Genomic DNA, 17,424 nt, shown 5'->3' with positions numbered 1-17,424 from the left:
TTAATAATACAATTCGAATTGATTTTAGACTTCAGACATCTGAGAATATGAATAAATCTGTATTATTTTAAGTCACTAAATTGATGGCAATTTGTTTAGCAAAAACAGGAATTTATTACATTGCTAACACTGGTCAAGGGAAATTTCAGTTCGCAGTACTAAAAAAAAATGAACTCATTTACTTTACCAAAGATTACAAATAAAATAGTTTTAGAATAATAATACCGTTGTTATCATCCAAGATTTGAGCATTCCTGATCCAAAACTTTCAAATTTGAGATTTCTGAAGTACATTTTTGCACCACAATATGATGCTCAATAACTTTCAGATTTTCATTTGCTTTGGATTTTCCAATTAGATATGCTCAATTAGTAAAATCTATGAAAACATTTTAACATCTGAAAAACTTGGTAATCTAAAACATTATCCCAAGTACTTATAATAAAGATTATTTAACCTGTGTATATATTTTAAAAATAGGATAAATATAATAATAATAGCTCAAACTATTTTTTGCAAGTCAAGTTCAGAATAACAGAGTATTTACTTACCTCATTATATTTACACCAGTATCTATTTTCTGCCGTGCTAAGAATCGCAGTTCTCAGTAAAACCAAAATATAATTACTTACTTCACTCAAGATTATAAATAAACATAATGTTAGAATAATACACTAAAAAATCTGATCACCAAAATGGTTCATATTTAGATTGCATTCCAAAGAGATTGTAAAATCCACCAACATATCTCAAAATAATTTGGAATACAGCCCCGTGTGATTATGCTACCAAATGGAGATCAATTAGCTACATTTGTTTCATTTTTAGGTTTTTAATGATTTCTATTTGATTGAATTTTATTTTATAACCATGTAAAATATTTTTATGGTTCCAGCATTACATCTATGAAACAAAAATTTCTGGCTTCCATTCCTTTCTTTTTGGCTATTCCCTTTCTCTTTTGTAAGTACATGTCTTTTAAATTGCTGTGGAGAATTGATATTGATCTGTTTTATGAAATAGCTTAGAGAACAATTTGTCTTTGTTATACATTACTGATATAAATAAAAACCTGAGGTTACTGAAATTATAAAACCTATTAAAAGTGCATGCAAAGTGTTTACAAAGCACCCTGGATGTACCATCAACCATATAACTATCGGCTAATGGCTCCTGATTTTTTCATCAACAACTCCTGCCCATTTTTCCTCTGCTTGTATTTTAAAACAAGATCCCTAAATCACGTAATTACATCCATTAGTTATTTAGTAACAGTCGCTTAAGGATAAGAAAGCAAAAAAAAATTAAATAAATAAATAGAATTATTGCATCAGTGATTCTTTAATAGCATCCAGTACAGAACTTGACATGTATGATGTAATTCATTGTTATAGTTCTATGTTTTAAATAAGGACTACTGGAAACTTTTCTTTAAAAATATTTTATGTGGGTTAGTATTTAGAGCAGTGGTAAAGTCACCCACTTTAGACATGTGCTTCTCGCCTCAAGAGTTCCTGGCTAGACTCCTGGACATACTCTCTGCTTCTGATCCAGCTCTCCACCAATGCTCACTCTGGGACGCAGTAGGCATTAGTCCAGGTACTTGGACACCTGCTACCTCCGTGGGAGATCAGATTCTGTTCTGTGATCCTTTATCAGGCTCAGTCTTGGCTCTTGGGAGGATCTGGGGAATGAATCTATGGATGGCAGATTCTTTGTTGGCCTATCTCTCTGCCTTTCAAATAAAATGAAAGCAATAAATATTCAAAGATACAAATTTCTAACTTTTTCTATTTAGAAGATTTTTTTCATAATTGTTTTCACTGTAATTTTATTTCATTTTACTCTTTACTATTGTTGAAAAAATTATGTTGCTACAAATTTTCCTGCAGCTGGCATTTTACAGATTTTATCCCTGTGGTATCATCTGTAGTGTTTGTGAATATATACGTCATAAATTGGTATTTGGTCTGGAGTCTTAGAAGACTGCTTCAGAGGTGGTATTCTAGGGACAGGTTTTTTTGCCTGGACGTCAAGATGTCCATATCCCACGTTGTAGTACCTGGGTTCAATTTCCAGCTCTGGCTCTCGAAGCTGACCTCCTGCTAATGAAGAGCATGGGAGACAGCAGCAAAGGCATGCGACTGGATTCTTATCACCCACATGGGGAGACCTGGATCATTTCCCCAGTCCCAGCTCTACAGGCTCTGTTCACATATAATTATATATTTTAAAGTAGTGCTTTTCGTTGGGAATCATATGGTACATGGTATTGTCTCTCTGTCTCTTTCTCTTAGCTCTCTTAGCTTATTAAGGGTTGAACAATGATTTGCAATATTTTCTGATTTTCCTCATTTTTAACTGAAATTCTTCTATAAACTTCTTATATGCTTTTCCATTGTATGTATTATGATACTGTCCATGTAGAAAGAAGGGATAATGTCTGATACTTTTTCCAAATCTGCAAGTTCTGAAAGTAAAGAGGTGGTTCTATGTCATCCTCTAACTGCAATTATTTCTATTTTCTTTTCCATTCTTTTCTCTTTAAAAAAGTCATTGCAAACTCATAGAGTTAAACATATTTGGCTTATAAATAACTATGGAAATTGTTTCCATTACTGATACTCAATTTGTTTCATCCTTAGACTCTTCAATTTGGCTTTTAAATTGTGTTGACATAATTATAGTAGTTTTTGATGGTTTCCTTTTCCCTGGTATGAGATTTCATGCTCATCTTGCAAGTATCTCACCCTAAACTTGGATTAGTAATTTCTCAGACAAGCCTTGTTTCTCTTCAGAGTGAAATGATGTTGAAGGCTAATCAGGTGGTAAGGTAGTAAATCATCCGGTCCTGAACTTATCATTATTATTAGACTTTGTCCACAAAGTTGTAAATATCTAATTAATACTTATTCTAATTCAAGACTACTGAAACTTTGTCTTCCCTAAATCTCTTTTATAATTTGTCTGTATTTTCTCTCTTCCACTATGAGAAGCCCAGTTACAGGTAACATTGGGCCTGAGAGTAAGTCTTTCAAATGATGGCTCACTTGCTAGGTCCCACATGCCAAACCAAGCATATTGGAATAATAATACCCATACTATCATTAAGAATATGATCATTAAAACAGCATATAGGGCCCGGCGGCATGGCCTGGTGGCTAAAGTCCTCACCTTGAACGCCCCGGGATCCCATATGGGCGCCGGTTCTAATACCAGCAGCTCCACTTCCCATCCAGCTTCCTGCTTGTGGCCTGGGAAAGCAGTCGAGGACGGCCCAAAGCTTTGGGACCCTGCACCCATGTGGGAGACCCGGAAGAAGTTCCTGGTTCCCGGCATTGGATCAGCACACCGGCCCGTTGCGGCTCACTTGGGGATTGCAACATCGGATGGAAGATCTTCCTCTCTGTCTCTCCTCTCTGTATATCCGGCTTTCCAATAATAATAAAATCTTTTAAAAAAAACCAGCATATAATTTTTTATAGTTTTACCCTTGTGATTTATGGGTTAGGATTGTACAAATTAATCTGCTTTAAGACTAGTTGGAGTAGTTTCTTTATAACTGGTAATGATTTAAGTTTTTTGATTTTGTTTGAAAATAGTATACAGTTTGGTATCAACTTCTATTTATTTAAACTTAAATTTGGAATAATGCAGCAGATGGTGCAGAATTCCATTTCCCTTTCAAACCACCTTTCCTTCTGCGCAATATCTTCTTTAATTAGCACCTGTGTGTTTGTGTGGTATGTTAGCTAAAACTGATGAAACCAATGGGCTGTAGTTGATTAAGATTCACCCTTTGTGTGGTACATTTTATGGGTTTTGACAACTACATAATGACATGTATTCAACATTGCACTTTGATACAGGGAAGTTCACCATCTGAAAGTCAACGCTCCTCTTACGCAGTGGTGCTGCCCTTCCCCTTGCACACTGACAACCAGGATTTCACTATTTCTCCAGTTAAGCCTTTTGTATAATGTCCTATTGTGGGAACAACACTGTATAGATAGCCTTTTAAGTCTTATTTCTGTCACTCAACAATACATAGTTTGGGTTCTTGCGTGTCTCTTCACAGCTTGATAGTTCATTTTTCATTATCATTAAATAATATTCCATTGTGTGGATCTATTGTAGTTTGCTTACTCATTCTTTTAGCAAAGTTAATCTTTGTAGCTTCAGTTTTAGGCAATGAATAAACATTTATGTGGAGATTTTCTGTGGGCACAAATTTTCAACTAAAAACTTAGGAATGTAATTTCAGGATTTTATAAGTTAGTTTAGTTAATTTATGTGAAAGGTGCAAGGATTACATCCAGATGAATCTTTCATTGTAAGCGTGTCCAATTGCTCAAACACCATTTGTGGAAATGATGATCTTTTTTCCATAGATTTATCTTTGCTCTTTTGTCAAAGATCACTTGGTTAATTGTGTGGGTCAAGCTTTTATCCCTATACCTTCATTCTCTTGCAGTTAATCTTTGAAAATTCTGTATTAACCTTTTTTTAAAAAATAAAATGTGCCGTACTGCTTGTCTGGTTGCTTTACCTTATTCAGCATATTCAATACAATATTTAATACTGGGGAAGCTAGTGAGCAAGCTTTTTTTCCCCTGACTTTTGTAGGAACATCTTCGACGGTTCCCTGTTAAGTAAAACCAGCTTTATACATACAGGCAGGTAGGTAGCTAGTTAAAATCATGTTAGTAACATCTTCAATAATTTCTGTTTTATTGAGTATCTCCAAAATGAATGGATGGACTGGTATTGTGATGAAGTGGGTTAAATCGCTGCCTGAAATGATGCTATCCAAATATGAGAATCAGTTGGAGTCCCAGTTGTTGTGCTTCTGATCTAGCTCCCTGCCAATGTGCCTTGTAACGCAATGGAAGACGGGCCAAATGACTGGGCCCTTGGAACCTGCATCGGTGACCCTGATGTAACTGTAGGCTCTGGGTATCAGCTTGGCTCAGCCCTAGCTGCTACGGCCATCTAAGGATGGGAGATCTCTCTCTCTCCCTTTCTTTATCTGTAATTCAGCCTTTCAAATAATAAAGTACATCTTTTAAAAAATGAGTAGATACTGAATTTTTTCAGGAGCATTTCATGTGTCCAGGAAATGTCATAATTTTCCTTCTCAAATTGATAAAGATGTATTAGGTGAAGTGTACCCATGTTAAAACATATATATGTTTCTTGAGTGAAGTCTACTTTGTTATAGTAATCATGCATCAATGTGGGTTAAATTTTATTTGCTAATATATATAAATATGTAACTTACATAAAATTTTACAGCATTATGACAATTACAAACTTATAATGAAAATATCATTATACTTGGGGATTATGTTATAATTTATTCATAAATTATCATTGGTAGACTTCTCCTGTGAAATTTTCTATGCCTGTTAATTTGTGTGGGAACTTCTTTACTGCTTTTATTTTTCAATGGAAGATTATTTGTTTCTCCACTGAAGTTATTTTTGGTAAGTTGTAATTTTCTGAAAAAGCTTTAATTTCACATTTGTGGAAAAGGTTTACTTACTAATATATTTGAAATACAAAGAGAGAGAGAGAGAGAAAGAGAAAGAGAGAGAGACAGCTTCCACTAGTGGTTCACTCCCCAAATGGACAAAGCCAGAAGCCAGGAACTCCTTTCAGGTTCCCATGTAGGAAGAAGGGGCCCAGGCTCTTGGGCCATCTCCTGCTGTTTCCCATCTGCATTAGTAGGAGGAGCTGGATTGGAAGCAGAGCAGCTAGGACTTGAACTAGCACTCTAATACTGAATGCTGGTGTCCCAGACAATGACTAAATCCTCTAACACAGCGCCAGCCCCAAACTGATTTCCCAATCAGCTATACCATCTCTATAAAATATATTCTTTCATTCATTGTTTCCATCTGTTGATTTTTCTAGAATTTTAGTTTCACTTAGTTTTAGATACATTTTATCTTATGTACGTTTGAAGAGAAAAACATTATTTTTAAAGTTGTATTTTCACGTTTTATATTTATTTGAAAGTCAGACAGAGAGAAATAGACATATGGAAGATCTTTCATTCACTGGTTCACTTCCCAAACACCTGTAACAGCTGCGAATGGGCCAGACTGAAGTTAGAATTGCGGAATTACATCTGCTCTCCTATGTGGGGGGCAAGACCCAACTACATGAGCCAACACCTGCTGCCTCCCAGACTGTACAACAGTAGGAAGCTGGAATCAGAATGGGAGGTATGACTTGAACCCAGCAGTTGGATACAGTATAAGGGTATTACAAACAGCTTCTTAACCACTCACCAAAACTTCTGCCCCAACGATACATGTTCAAAGAGTGATTTGACTGCACTTCTTTCCCAGATTTCTCGATTCATTTTTCTTGGTTTAATTCTTCTTGTTTGAGGACTTTGCCTAAAGAGAGGGACCAGGATAAAGTTTGTGAGGTCTTATAAGTTGGGATGTTTTCTATTTCATTGTTCGAAATGGCATTCATATTGACAAATACAAAGCTCTATAATTGTAAACTTTTTGTGTATGTATGATTCTCTTGCATTCTTGCTTCTTTTAGTGTAATCCTTTTAAATTTAACTTTAAATTGTTATTATTATTTGAGGGGTGGAGATATATGAAGAGAGAGCTCCCACGTGGATGGCAGGGAAACAACCAGCCATCCTCTGGTGCTTCCCAAAGCCTGCATAAGCAGGCAACCGAATGGGGAACAGAGCTGAGACTCAAACTCACATATCCCAGTATGGGAAAAAGGTATCTTAACTGGCTTATCTTCATTCATTATCATAACCACTATTAACCACTAGAACAAACGCTCTGCTTTTTTTCTTTTAAAGGTATCTACACTCTAATTTATGGAAGGTTACAGATTTTCTCTTCTTATTCCACTTTATAAAATTGTAGGACAGTTATTTTGGGGTCAGATTTTGTTCTTTTGAGCTTTATATGGATACTTTTTCGCTCTTTTTAAGTCAGGTGATTTAATTGTCCTTATTTTACTAGATATGTATCAATCTGTATTTTTAAAGTTTCCCCTTAGTACTTCTAACATCCATGTCTTTTGCTCAATTTCTTTGAAAGTCTTAATTTCTTTTCTATGTCCCATCATCAACTTTACCTGCTGTCTTTTGAGATAGTTCCTCAATCTCATATTTCAACAATTTTACATAAAAACTGACATTCTTTATTGTCTATACTTTTCACAGTTCATGTTTTAGCCTTATGGGTTTTTTTAATCATTTATTCTTGATGCTGCTTAATCCTACCAATGTGTCCCATTCTCTGTTTGTGAATATTCATTATCCTTATTTTGGTTGTCTGTTCCAACAGTGCTTCATTTAATTATTGTTGTTTTGTTGGTTATTTCTATTTCACAGAGTTTGTAACTTTTAACTACCTAACAGAGGCTTTCAAACTTTTTTGTCTTTTATTCTATAGTCAGAAACACACAGTACCTCAACACTCAGGTGACATGTTTCTAAAATATTTACAAATATGTTTGATATACATTGTAAAGTAACTTTACCATCATATTAGGCAATGCACTGTGTAGCTTTCCTGTCAGTTAGATTTTATTGCAAAATGAGTATGACCACATACTATAGTGAAATAATCATATACAAATGAGTCAACACCTACAGCTTGAAAACTCTATGAGAACTCATATATATGAGGGAAGAGCGAAGACCAAACATAATGAAGAAAGAGGTGTCAAAGTAATAAAGCCAAGAACCTAGGCTCACACAGAATCAGTTCTTAGGATGGGTCCAGTTTCTTCCACTCTGCTGGTCAATAATTCTGTTTGGGGGAGTCACTTCAAAACTCTTAGACAGGAACAGCACACTGAAAGGATGACCTTTTTAGATGGTAAATTATCAGTCTTGCACTTTGATGTTACATGGGTTGATGCATGAAAAGCCAAGGTGATGGTTCTCATACCACTACATCAATGTCTCAGCTCAATGGGCTGCTCCAGGAATAGCCACACTTACGAACCGTGACAGTTACTGTTGATTCTTGAGCATGAGAAACAAGTGATGATTTTTCCAAGGAAATGGTGGGTGAGAAAATAGAATATTTTAAAAATTGTTTCAGCTGCTGCCAAGCTGACCTTAGTCTTAGGGGAATGCCTTATTTGTCCTAGGATAATTCTCAACAGCCTTTAGTGTTTCTAGGGTATCTTTTTATATTATTTCTTCAGATTGATATATCTTTCCCTTCTATAATTTCTCCAAAAGGGGTTCCTTCAAACCTATAAGCCCAAAGGTATATTTTGCATGGTCAGTGAAGACTTCAGGGATGAATCTGAAAATAGAATCAGAATGACGAAAGAATTTGCTTTTTTTTTTTTTTAAATCTATCCAAGATTGCCTTGGTACTTTCATCTGTGTTGCCTGTACAGCATTTATTCTTATAAATCCCTGGCTAGGCATCAGTGATATATTTTGGTGATGTTTGCATAACAAAAGCCAAACAGGGGATTTCAGTCACTAATGCACTGGGAATGCAGTCAATTTCAAATAGCTCAGGGAAAACAATCTCTGCGTTTGTCTGACTTTTGTGGCTCATTAAAGATAATTCAGGTCATTGCTTTTGCCAGGGTGCATTATGGCCCATATGTGGGAATAAGTACACATTGGGGTGATTCAACAAGCAGAAGGAATGAGCCTCAAACTCCATAGTATTATAGGAAGAGCTCTGAAAATCACCGTTTCTTCCCAAAGTATCCTCCCTTCCCCTAAATCACCTCTCCTCCTGAAAGTAGCTCTTCTTAAGTTGGGTCTTAAGTTCTCTACTCAGGATTGAAATGTCTTTTATTTACAATTCTTTTGTGTTAGACAACAAAAGCCACAGCATTTTAGAACTAAAGTCTTCAAAACATGAATCTGTACGAGTAATGTATGACTGATACATATGAAAGTATTAGTATTGCATGGTCATCAACATCCCTGGTCTAACTCAGTAAATAATCTACATCTGACCAGAAACAGAATCTGTAAAAGCTTAGTGTATCGTGTGCAGTCTGTACGGGATAATCATTATGTGTGTTTTGTATGGTAGACCTCTGCCAGTAGTTATTAACCAGGAAGAAGGTTTTAAGCATAAAGTTGTGATTTATCTGTTTTAGCTTAACTTTTTGCCTGCATTTTTTGAGAACCCTTGTTTATCTGTCAATAACTTGGCTCAATCCAAATACAAAACACAGCGTAACATAATTAAATGCAGTTGTTTCCCAAAGTATTACTTGTGGGACGCTTTTGAAAAACTGGCTTCCTTGATTTTTTTAATGATTTTTTTCTAATAGAATTTAATAGAATTTAAAGCAATATATTTGTAACTTTACAATGCAGTGTTTAGAAATTTGATGGCAGTATCACTAGGCAACCATAATATACATAGTGTGTAATTATCTTTTATATATAATATATATACACATATATATTTACATATATATCATGTCCACTGAATGCTGGTTCAGGCTAATGAGTGTTTTTTTTTTTTTTTAGCTTTTCTTTTGGGTATAAATTGTACCAGGCTTACCCTGCACATTTCATACTACATCTGGAATTCAGAAATTTCTTTAAATTCCCTCATTTCTTTCAATGAAAAACTATTTGAAGACTTCCATCTGGATGTTAGTAGGGATCAATGCAGTTTTCCATTTTTGTTTTGATTCATTTTTGCTTTTTTTCCCATTTACTCAGGCCCAAAGACAGATATATCTATTTTATTAAAAGAGAGCTCACATTGATGTGCCATTTAAAATGCCAGACGGAAGTCCACACAAGGATCTTCATTTCCCATGTTGAAAACTTCCATTCGTATAGAAAGATCAACTGAGTCCAGAGTTTGGCTCATGTGTTCCATTTTGTTTCAGATTGTAAGATACTGCTTTGAACTTAATTTTTCTTTTATACTAACATGAAAAATTAAGATCTCAAAGCTAAAGTTTCAAAACAAGAAACAATTTTTCTATTTCTTCTACTCTACCCATTTTCTCACTGTAATTATATAATTAATCTCACCGTGTGTGTATATATATATATATATAAAATTGTGTGTGTGTATATATATATATATGTATATATATATTTGTTAAATCAGATATACAGAGAGGAGCAGAGACAGAGAGGAAGCTCATCCATCTGCTGATTCACTCTCCAAGTGGCCACAACAGCCAGAGCTAAGCTCATCCAAAACCAAGAGCCAGGAGCTTCTTCCGGGTCGACCACACGGGGGCAAGTCCTAACGCTTTGAGCTGTCCTTGACTGCTTTCCCAGGCCAGAAGCAGGGAGCTGGAAGGGAAGTGGAGCCACTGGGATTAGAACTGGCATGCATATGGGGTCCTGGTGCATGCAAGGCAAGGACTTTAGCCACTAGGCTACCGTGCCAGACCCAATAATGTTTTTTTTTATTTTATGTTATTCTTTTATTATTTTGTTAAGAAATATTTTATAGTCGTGTCTTCAGATAAACACTAGCAGAAGTTATCACCTTGTATTGGCCGTTATCAGTAATATGTCCAGAAGATTGTTCCAGTAGACTATAGACATGCAGTTCCCATTCTGTTTTATAGAATCTCTATTGTGCAGATGTACAATAGTTTATTCAAAATCTTGTTTTCAACTAATAACATTTTGGTGGATATTTGAATTGTTTCTAGACTTTCCTATTATCTCTAATGTTATAATAGTTCTGTACTTCTGTTGAAATATCTGCAAGTGCTCCTACATAATAGAGTCTTTGAAATAAAATTGTTGAATCAAAGAATAAATAGATATGTAATTTTGCTAGCCATTAGAAAATCCTTCTCTATCTAATTCTCACAAACTGAACAGATAAGTACTGTTTACCTACACCTTTTGTAACCAAGTATATTGGGAGACTACATTTTTGCCCATCTGACAGAGAGAAATGTTTTTACAGTATTTATATTTGCATTGCCTTTGTTATAAATGAGCTTAAGTATCTTTTCATATGGTAAAGCGCAGGCTGAATTTATAATTCCATGAAGTGTCTTCTCATGTTGTTAGCATATTTTTCTATGGCTCGTATTTCTCTGTGTTCACGAGCTGTTGAAAACACTATTTTTAAAGTTGTATTTTCACGTTTTATATTTATTTGAAAGTCAGACAGAGAGAAATAGACATATGGAAGAAGATCTTTCATTCACTGGTTCACTTCCCAAACGCCTGTAACAGCCGCGAATGGGCCAGACACTGAAGTTAGAATTGCGGAATTACGTCTGATCTCCTATGTGGGAGGCAAGACCCAACTACATGAGCCAACACCTGCTGCCTCCCAGACCGCACAATAGAAGGAAACTGGAGCTCTTGATGTTTTAGACAATATGATTCCACGTCTTTGATTTCCAAATATTTTCTCACATCTTTTATCTTTTTACTGTGTTTACTTAGTAATAAGAGGGGTTTTTTTGTAGTATGAAATCTGATTAAATATTCTTTTTCTTTTGTTACTTGTAGACTTAGAGTCAGGTTTAGGGACAATTGTCTAAATTTAAATGTCATTTGTTTCTTTTTCTATCAGTTGGAGTTTTTATATTAATGTTTCACTTTTCTTTCTACATTTATCATTTTGTATCCCTGAAATATTTGCAAATTAATATGGTATACAACAAAATTGGAGGAGTAATACTCTGTATGAAAACTGTGGAAAGCTTTTTTGTACTCAATCCATGGATTAAATACCTCTTTATTTTCTCTTCTTCTACACTATATTGTTTCTTTTATGGAAAAGGCAAAAGTACCTATTCATATAATCCTGTGATTTGATATATCAGCCTTGCTTTGAAAATATTAATTTTAGCTTAATAAAATGTTTTCTGAATTGTTCAGTTAATATTGAACACTTTTGACAGTATCTGCTAGATAAATCTAATTATACCTTAAATGTGAGGTTACAACAAAAGTTTGTGGAAAGTAGAACTAAAAGATAATTTTATTTTGATTCAGAACTATTTGGAATCATGCAAAATTTCCCAAATATATGTTGTCCATGAACTTTTGAAGAACTCTCAATTTTTATTACTAATATCAGTCATTCCTTTTTGTATTTCTCTTCATTATATACTAGCCTAAGGACAAATTTAAATGCCAACAGTTCTAAAAATAGGACAACAATGTTCCTAAACTGTATTATAAAACACAAGTGTGCTGTAGATTAAAAAGGACTTAGTGACTGAAAAATCATTTGTGATGATTTCTGGATTTTAGAGAATAATTCACTATTCAAAATGTAATAAACAAAGAAGGTACTATCCCAATATATAGTTTAGTTCTTTTGTGTAATTTATACTTTCAAATATGCAAATAATTAATGAAAAAAGTTAGTTTGTAGCAATGTATTTTAGCTGGTAAATGAGTATTGTATTACTAGACCTTGATCAAGAATCCCAATGGCTGAGCACCAATGAAATGCTCAGTAGACACACAGAGTCTGAGTGTTAGCATTATTGTACAGATGACCCTCTGCATCTGTAGGCTCTGCGTCAAACTGTGGATTGAAAACATTCTTTAAAAAATTGACATTTATACAACCTGTACTATATATGTATAGATTACTTTTCTTATCCTATGTATAATATGACTATGTATATTATACTCACATTGTTAGAGACACTGTAAGTGATCTAGAATTGATTTAAAGTATATGGAAAGACATACGTAAGTGTTACTCATTGGTATATCTTATGTAAGAAACTGTGCATCATGACTTCTGGTATCCATGGAGCTGAGGGGGGGGATGCTAGAACCAATCCCCAGTGGGTACTGAGGAATGACCGTGTGTCTAACCAAAAGGAATAATCAACAAAATTTAGAGTGTGGGGAAATTTTATGTTTTAAAATAACCAGTTTCTTCTATAATACCAGTAAAAATATGCAGATAAAATCTGAGGATATTGAATACTCTGTTTGCAGTATCAAGTTTACAGTATCTCTGCTTATAGAAAATATATAAAAACAAGCCATAATGTATGTACCTTATTTGAATCACAAATAAATGGACAATTTGTTTGTATGCATATATAAAAAAGAATGAAGACAACTGGGAATCAGTGAATCCTGGTGAACATTCGAAGACCTTATACAAATAATCTGTATTATTCAGAAGAGACTATTGCATTTTATGGTTAATCAGAATACTTACCAGGAGTTTAAAAACTATTTCTGGCTTATTATGTTATTCCCTCCACTTTGGTTTATGTTTAAAATTTTGTGTTACAAAAGTTCAAAGTGTTTCTATTAGTTCAAATTTTTATAGTCACTAACAGCAACACTGAGGAATCTTTTATCTATAGAAGATCTTTAACATTCAATTTTTCTTGATTGATATTTAAAGGAAGTTAACATAATACTGTTTAACTCAAATCCAATTACAAGCTTAACATTGTATTGGCAGATTTTCTTCTCAATTTTCTCTGCTTCATAGAATCACTTCAAATAAACTGAAAGAACTAAAAAATAGAACTGAAAGATAGGATATAATATTGGAAACATTTTTATGGTTATATTTAATATTTCACTTGTGCTTTGGTAATAAATTATATATATGTATATATGCATATCTTTAGAAAACCACAATTTTTAGCTCTGCTAAGGTATCCTCCCACTTTACTCAATCACCTATCTCTACTGAACAGAGTAATTTTTATAAATGAAACTTGGAAAATCATGTCCATGAACTAAACCAGATTATATTATATGTATTGTTCTAACTGCTAATATTTTGGAAAAAGAAGGAAATTATACATTTATTTCATATTTCATACAAAAAGTTTATTTGGATATTTAAATATTTAAATACCCAAAATGAAATCTAAGAGTAGCAATCTAAATTATTGATCAGCTTATATAACCTATGTAAAATGACTTCCCTGATGATAGCAAAGCAAAAAGGCACAAAAAACTAACACACTTGAGCACACACAAAAGTTATCCAAAATAGAATAAAACACCCCCTTCTTCCAGATAATGACCAACTTACAAATGTTTAAGATTATATAGGGCTAATGTTATGTTGCAGGCACTTCTCTAGGGAAAAGATGAGAAGAATATTTCTAAGGGAAGACTGAGAATGATATGAATACATGATACACAAATACAAGACACTAATACACAGGTGCTTACTGATCAATTTAAAGTAAGTGCAAATTACCAGGATGGTGATATGACATGTTCTCATTTATCAAAGTGGTAAAGACAAAGAGCCTGGCAAGCTGTATAGGATTAAGGACTCCAGGAAAGTACTAGCAGTACAAAGTGGTACAATCAGTAAACGTTGCACGACATTTAAACAACCGCTAACATAAAAAATATCCCTTTTCTTTTTAAATTTATCCTGAAAATACAGCAAAATGAGTGCAGACATGATTAGCTTAAATACCTATGCAGCATTGGCATACTATGAGTCGGTTGAAATCCAAGAAAGGGGAATTTTTTTCTACCCCTTGGTAGATACTGATGCTAAAGCTGTGCTTTCTCAACATAGAAGGATACAATTGTAGGTGGGGTGGGGAGTGGCCCTTGGTGTAGTGGATTGAGTCTCAGAAAGCCTACGTCCAACTATGGGAATATCTGGATTTGAGTCCACTTGTGAACCATCCTCCTGCTAGTGCACAGCCTCTAAGAAGCAGATGAAGCCGCAGGCACTGAGATCCCTGATACCCACATGGGAGACCTGGTGACATTCCTCGTTCCTGGTTTTCACCTGGCCAAGCCCTAGCTGTTGTAGTCATTTGAGGCAAGCAAATAAGCAAATCGAAATTCTCTCTCTCTTAAATATATATAAAAGAACAGGGTTCTCTAATTCTTTTTACTTACAGATCTTAGAACAACTTAGAGGTTCAAAATGAAGGCTGAAAAATTGACATAATTTCATTTCACATTTATATTTTCCTAATGGTGAGCCAGAATGTCTAAGTTTTTATATATGCAAGTATATATAAAATATATTTATTCATTTAGAGCAACAGAGATGTTTCATCCTCTAGTTCACTACTCAAATACCCACAAACAGCCAGGGCGAGGCCACAGGAAAGCCAAGAGCTGGGAGGTTCAATCTAGAACTCCCATGTGGGTGACAAAGACCTGGCTACTTGAATCATTGCCTCATTAGAAGGAAGGTGGAGTTGTGAGCAGAGCCAGAGCTGGAAGCAAGGCTCTCTGATCCAGGGGCAAAGCATTTCAAACAGCATGACTGGCAGACCTCTCCATCCAATGTTTGTCCTTTGACAAATGCATATTCTTACACTTCAGAAAACCTGTAACTGTTTTAACTGCTATAAATGACATTGCCTGAATAATTTATTTGAGTAGAAGATAAGACTACTGCTTTGTAATGCTATTACTTTTCTTGTGCTTGCTAATTGAGACATTTTGTGGAAAAGCTGTTTTGCCTCCAAAAATTTGCTCCTCTTCTTCATTTTAATTACCAATATTCAGGATGAAGAATTAGTCCAAGAATAGAATGACTACATGCATATATTAGTTTGCTCAGGACAGGCCTGAGTACCTGTCTTTCCTCTGCATACATATTTTCATGCTCCAATTCACTCTTAAAAATTTATTAGATTGACAATAAATTATAAGACCATTCCATGCATTAGTCATTTCCAATCTCTCCATACCTTCTCACTTTGAGAATCACTATGAACTATTTATTCAGTATTTCATAATTACTTTTGCATTTTAATATTCAAATCTCTTATACTAAAAGTAATTATACCTTTTGGTAATCAAATATCAATACTCATTCAACCCTCAAAATTGGCTAGTGCAAGAACTTTAAAAATTCCTTTGTGTATTTCTTTTTCTAAAAAGATTTACTCATTTCTTATTGGAAAGGTAGATTCACAGAGAGGAGAGAAAGAGAAAAAGATATTCCATCTACTGTATCACTCACCAAATGGTTGAACTGAGCTGGTCCAAAGCCAGGAGTGGGGAGCCTCTTTTGCACCATGTGGGTGCAGGGTCCCAAAGCTTTGGGTCATCCTCTACTACTTTCCCTGGCCACAAGCAGGAAGCTGGAAGGGAAGTGGAGCATCCAGGACATGAACTGGCACCCATATGGGATCCCAGCATGTGCAGTGTGAGGATTAGTCAATTGAGAACACATGCCAACTCCCTTCCAACTCCCTCCCCTGCCTCCTTGTGTATTTCGGCAATGGTCATGGGATAGTGAGTCATTACAGCTTTATATATCATTTCCTGTGCTCCAGATATGAACTAAACATTTTTCCAAGGAATTCTGATTCATTTTAGTGAGAACTGGTAACTGAAAATCAAGATCTGAGTTGTCAGAAGCCCTCATTTTCCTTTGGAGGCTGTTGTTTCTAGATATTTCAATGTAAAAGGCCAGGGTATATGCAAGTGTCAGTTCACTAAAATATTGAGTCTACATTATTATTTCTAGTTAATTTTAGCATTGTAATACTTTACTTAAATCCTTTCATGTTGTGTTTATAGTGGATGTTTTATACTGATAGCTTTACTGATTATTGCATTTCATTTATTCTGTGATGTGTATACAATAGTTACAAAGTCTAAGTTCCAATATGTTTGCCAACTTTAAGTAAGGTTTAAAATTTTGTTTCATCTCTTTTTTTACCTTTACATTATGATCTACTAACAATGTACTGTCAGAATTCTAGGTCAAACGTCCTTAGACATTTGCCTGCCAAAAATATCACAAGCAAAAGAAAAAGAGACAAATAATAAACTGAAAAGAAATGTTTGCAATTTTTCACAGGGTTAGTATCCCAAACATAAAAAAAGAGTAACTATAAACAATTCATCAATGAAACTATGATGCAGGTAGCAGCAGCTCACCAGAGAAAGAAATGTAAATAACATCAACATACATGAAAATAGGATTAATATGATCCTAACAAGTCAAACATGAACTAAAACATTATTAATTCACAAATTTTGGCCAGTTTCACTTGAAAAAAACTCAAGTTTACAATGTACTCTATTATAAAGTTACAGCAATAGAGATGGTATCACATCACTGAGAACATAAAAATGACATTTTTAGAAGGAAAGAGAAAGGCAGTATCTAGCAATAGTCTATACATGTGCTTTATCTCTTTCTGTGCCATAATAAGCTTATCTCCTAACTCCTTTACTTCTATTTCCCTCATTGTCTGCGAGGAAACCAAGAGAGGCAAGGCATTCCAGTTCTCCCATGAGGTGGGCAGGACCCCATTCACTGAAGACATTGCTGTTGCTCTCATGGTCTTCATTAGCAGGATGCTGGAATCAGGAATGGCATCATGAATCAGTCCCAGGCATCCTGATATGGGATGTGTGTCTTAACCACTAAGCTGAAAGTTTACTCCTCCACTCATTTTTTAAGAATTTACATAATAAGCATGCATAGAAAAATAAAAGAAAATTT

This window comes from Ochotona princeps, chromosome 13 (genome assembly GCF_030435755.1).
Source record: "Ochotona princeps isolate mOchPri1 chromosome 13, mOchPri1.hap1, whole genome shotgun sequence".
Classification (NCBI taxonomy): Eukaryota; Metazoa; Chordata; class Mammalia; order Lagomorpha; family Ochotonidae; genus Ochotona; species Ochotona princeps.
This window is presented reverse-complemented; position numbering follows the sequence as displayed.